This window comes from Kryptolebias marmoratus, linkage group LG22, assembly GCF_001649575.2.
Source record: "Kryptolebias marmoratus isolate JLee-2015 linkage group LG22, ASM164957v2, whole genome shotgun sequence".
Classification (NCBI taxonomy): Eukaryota; Metazoa; Chordata; class Actinopteri; order Cyprinodontiformes; family Rivulidae; genus Kryptolebias; species Kryptolebias marmoratus.
The window spans coordinates 8,131,879-8,137,291 of record NC_051451.1 but is presented as its reverse complement, the minus strand read 5'-3'; the positions used below and the strand labels follow the sequence as shown (position 1 = coordinate 8,137,291).

At 39.0% G+C, this 5,413-nt stretch overlaps 2 non-coding genes across 2 annotated transcripts; both read right to left on the bottom strand.

Moving 5' to 3' along the window:
• Window positions 1-566: 566 nt before the first annotated feature.
• On the bottom strand, window positions 567-640 carry trnat-cgu. Its single transcript has one exon. It is a non-coding gene; the product is annotated as a tRNA-Thr (tRNA).
• A 2,777-nt stretch (window positions 641-3,417) lies between these two features.
• On the bottom strand, window positions 3,418-3,491 carry trnat-ugu. The gene has a single exon. It is a non-coding gene; the product is annotated as a tRNA-Thr (tRNA).
• Between the last annotated feature and the right edge of the window lie 1,922 nt (window positions 3,492-5,413).

The following is a 5,413-nucleotide window of genomic DNA, read 5'->3' as shown; positions in this document are numbered from 1 at the left end:
AGCTATGGTCTTAAACTTTTGATCAGCTGAAAAAATCATGTTTGACTGTAAATGCAGTTTTCAATTAATTCCCCGCTCAAAAGTTTTTGTCTCTTACGCTGATTTCTTCTTTTAACATTGTGAAGCTCTACTTAGAACCTTCTTAAGATCCAATAGTGCAAAATGCAAATTCTTGCAATTTTTTGATTGGTCTTAAGATTTTGATCAGGAGTGCACATCGAGGTGACATGTGGTGGGGTTCATGGGTGGCGGGACACTGAATCTGACAGAATCAGAATTTTTCATACCTTACAATGCACTGTTAAGAGACATATGCCAAATATATTCTAAAACAAACACATTCTTAATTACAGAAAATGTGTAATGCCATCATTTTAACAGATTATTCAGAGCAATCTACAAATGTCTATTAACTATTATTTTATGGTTTCATTTGAGCAAGCATATGGCCTAAAGCCTTTTCAGTTTAAAAAGGCCCAGAATGGGCAGTGTATTTGCTTTTTGGTCACAGACAAAGTGCATTTATTGTAAAGCTCAAATGTTTCATGCTATTTTATTACATTATTAGGCACTGCTGGGATTTGAACCCAGGATCTTCTGTTTACGAGACAGTTGCTTTGACCAGCTAAGCTACAGTGCCTCAGACAAGTAAAAGATCTGCTATTAAAAAAGAAACAACAGCACACACACAAGTAAGAGCGTTGTCAGACAGGATTATAATGTTTGTAGATGATGTCGTGAACTTTAGTGAGAGAAGGGAGCAGGTGGAAGAGAGCCTGGAGAGGTGGAGAGAAAAGAAGAATGAACGTCAGTAAAAACATACTTGCCAACATTTGGGACAACGTAGAGTGAACCGCGCACCACTGATAAGAAAAAACGTTACCATTTTGGCAGTCCGACGGAGCAAAACACAAAAATTAATGCGGGACGGTTGGCAAGTATGTAAAAACAGTTCAGCTTTGTATCAGTATCTTAGCCCTTTCCTATTGATTGATCAATATAAAAATAGTTGTTAGTGGCAGCCTTAATTATATTACATACAGCACATAACTTAAAGTATCATTTGGTTTCTGACCAATTTATCTTGTTTTTACTTACTGTATAAGACAATAGTTCTGTCTTTCTAATTTGTTTCTATATTTTGACAACAACCTTATTATTTAAGGGGCACTGTGGCTTAGCTGGTCAAAGCATCTGACTTGTGAACAGCGTTTGAATCCCTGTAGTATCAACATGTGATAGCAGCTGTACAGATAAATGTAATAATCAGTAGCTACAAATGTCACTATTTAGTGATGAAATGACCGTATGAAACATTGATTCATCTGAGCAACATGAGTTGGTATCAACCTAAGTCTGATAACAAACTGCGGAGAAAGCTTTGGTGGGTGACTGCAGTTTGTTGTGTGAAGACCGTCTTCCCCTTGTTTTGTCATTTTTTTAACCTTAGAAAAACATTTTGGCTCTGAGTTTTAAGTCCAGCATACAAAAGATAAAGAAAGAGAAATCCATAAAGAGAAACTTAAGTTGAAAAATAGTTTTTCATACTGTCAAGATTGCTCTAGTTTGCAAATTGCCTGAGTCATGCTACATCAACTGCTTCCTCACTGAACCTCTGCAAACACCAATACAACCTCAGGTGACCTTGGACAGAACGCTGACCCCTGACCTCTGACCCTCAACGGGCCCTGGGCCTTAACCTGCCTCCTTGTCGGGGTCCTGTTGAGGCCTGAGAAGCCTCCAAATTCCTCAAAGATGAACTGACCACTGGTCCTCCACAGTGATCCTCTGAGGCACCTTTACCTCTGTGTGATGAAAAAGATAAAATAAGTCATTTTGGGTTTGGCTATCTAATTCTTTCCATCCATCCATTCTCTTTACCTGCTTCTCCATTTCAGGTTGCAGGGAGCTGGTGCCTATTCTCAGCAGTCACTGTGCAAGAGGCAGGGGGGCACCCTGGACAGGTCGCAAGTCCATATAGAGACGAATGACCATTCGCGCTCTCACTCAGGGACAATTTTAAAGTCATCAATTAACCTAACATGTATGTCTTTGGTCTGTGGGAGGAAACCCGAGTACCCAGAGTAAGCCCACATATGCACAGGCAGAACATGCAAACTCCACCCAGAAGGCCCCAGGTCAGGAAGCAATCCTGCAACCTTCTTGCTGGGAGGCAACAGCTCTAACCACTACGCCGCTGTGCCACCCTATTTAATTTTAACTGATGGAAATTGATAAATAACATCTATTTCCAATTTGGTTATATCAAAACGAACCTGACAACCTGGCAGAATGAAAAACATCTTCTGACCAAATTCTAAAGTAAACTATTTACCAAAATTGTTTAACGTACCCGAAATTCTTGCATGGATAAGAAACAGAAAACATTAATCCTAAAATTCTGTTCATTCTGTTCAAAGAATGTTATTGGTTTAGATAAACTAATAATCACTATTTCACCTTAGATTATTAAAGTCTTATTTGTTATTTAAATTGATAAATTATCATTCAAAGTAAATACTTAATGGTTATTTCTCACAAATATTCCCTAAACTTTTAGTCTTATTTGTGATCTGTCATCTTAATTGTTTATTGTTGATTCTATTTTCTTGATTTAGTTTTATTTTTGTTATAAAACTGTAAAGACAAAAATTTGTTTCCTCTTCATTTGGTGTAAATATTATGATAAAGAGTTTCCTGTGATGAACAAATTTCATCCTTTAGTTGTTGAGATCTGATAAATGGTAAATTTAATCTCAAGACTGAACTGTCGATTAGCTACAGATTACTTAAAGACATCGCCTAGATGTTAACCCCAGATATGTACAGAATTTGGAGTTTTGTGGCTCGAAAATGTCCTAATACTGCCAGCAACAGCATGGAAAAACAACCTCAAATGAATTACCCAATGCAGAGTACTTCAACATCTGTACTTGATTAAAGCACAAGGTTAGATCGTATTTAGGGTAAGTGGTAACTCTAAAATCTAAGTGTGAGTGAGAGTCTGAATGGTCATTTGTCTCTACGTGTCCCTGCAATGGACTGGAGACCTGTCCAGGGTGTTCCCTGCTTCTCACACATTGACTGCTGGAGACAGACCACCAGTTCTCCAGCGACTTGGAAAGGAAAAAGCGTGTAAAAGAAAATGGATAGATAGAGGTTTTTTCCTGAAACATTTATGTTATAAAGGCATGCATGCATACATATATATCCTAAAGTATCTTTTATGTCTAACCTATTTGTCCTGTTTTTGCATACTACAGAATTTGTTACTCAATAAAAATAATGCCTTTTTTTCCCTACTTAAGAAAGCAATCTGAGAAGATTGTCATGCTCTTATCAGTATGAGGCAAAGTCACAGAAGAAGCTGCTATAAATTGGATTTTGAAACATCATCACTCAGCTGAGCTCATACATAGGCACTGCTGGGATTTGAACCCAGGACCTTCTGTTTACAAGACAGACACTTTGACCAGCTAAGCCACAGTGCCACACAATGCTAAGATAAATCTGCTGTTAAAATAAATAAAAAAACATAGGACGTCTCACTGTCATGCTGTATTTTTAGTACACTCACATTCTGACAAATGTACATACACACATCCAACCATATGAATCCTGAGTACCTTTTAATTTCTCACCCAGTTGTCTTGTTTTTATGAACTAAACTTCAAGCCTTTGTTATCTGTATACTGTTTTGCTGAGTTGAATGACTGCTGCTGTTAAAATAAAAATAAAATAAACAATGACTAGAAGCCTTATTTGAGCTTTTTTTTAATGTTTTCATTTAAGCAAGTGTGCAGCCTAAAGCCTTTTCAGTTTAAAACAGGCCGGTCAGTGCTTTTGCCTTTTGGTCATAGACAAAGCGTATTTATTTCAAAGCGCAAGTATTTTATATTATTTCATTGCATTATTAGGCTCTTAAACAGGGATCGCCAGCTTATGAGACAGATACTTTGACCAGCTAAGCCACAGTGAAAGAATGGAGCAGGTGGAAGAGAGCCTGGAGAGGTGGACGTCTGCTCTGGAGAGAATAGGAATAGAATAGAATAGAATAGAATAGAATAGAATAGAATAGGAATGGACATCAGTAGAAGGGAGAAAGAATCCATCTGTGTAAATCTGAGGTCAACCAGCCAAAGAAATGGACAGAACACAAGAGAGGTAAAGAAGAGAGATCCAGCTGGGTGGAGTGGATGAAGACGAGTCAAGGGGGGGATTTGAGACAGAAGAGAAGCTGCAAGAGTGAAATGAAAAGTTTCTCTACAGGACAAGAGTCATCTGTGCACCTACACCTGAAGGATAAGGGAGACTCTTTTGAGGACCAAAATATTTATATTTTGGACAGATGGACAGAGAAGACAGGTAGTTTGAGAAGGGGTGAAGGAAGGCATTTGGGTCAACTAAGAAAGACCAACTTTAAACTGACGAGATTTCAGATTTCAGCCTTGTAGAATTTACAATGGAGTATTAAGCCTGATACCCAACCAGTTTCTTTCCAATCAGCATCTTCCTGCAGGTGACCAAAACATCTCACTGTGAACCAGTCAAACAGAGACCCTAATGACCCTCACGAGGAAGTGGAGTGAGATTAATCTGCATGTGAGTTTAGCTTCTTCTCTCACAGTGACTGCTGTAGATAGGCACCAGCTACTCTGTCATCTGGAAAGGATAAAGCAAGTAAAAGAAAATAGATGGATTAATGTTTCTTTCTCAAACATTTGTCATAAAGGCATGCATGCATTTTGGATGTGAGAATATTTAGACATTGTAATGAAATGAGTCAAATTTACAGAAGATATTGACAGAAATTGTTTTGTTATGACATGTCCCTCTTCATCACTCAATTGATCTCATACACAGACACTGCTAGAATTTGAACCCAGGCTCTTCTGTTTATGAGACAGACACTTTGACCAGCTAATCCAACATCTGAAAGCACAGGTCGGTCTTGAAGTCCTGGGTGATCTCCTGGACCAGGTGGTGGAAGGGCAGCTTCCAGATGAGCAGCTCGGTGGACTTTTGGTAGTGGTGGATCTCCCTGAAAGCCACGGTACTGGGCCTGTAGTGGTGAGGCTTCTTCACTCTACCGGTGGCCGGTGCATTCCTGCAGGCAGCTTTAGTGGCGAGCTGCTTCCTGAGAGCTTTACCTCCTGTGGATTTACGGGCGGTCAACTTGGTTCCGGCCATGATTGGACTTCAGGGTTCTTTATATTTATCGCTTGTTGTTATGGTTACGCGTCATAACAAAATGTCCAAAAGTAAAAGGTTTCAGTAAAAATACTTCCAGCTGCACAGCATCTGATACCTACGGTGGCCCTGAAGTGCAAACCACAACAACATTAACGAAGCACACAAACAAAAAACAGAAATGCAATTACATTAACAAACCGGACCTAAGAAATCGCTGATT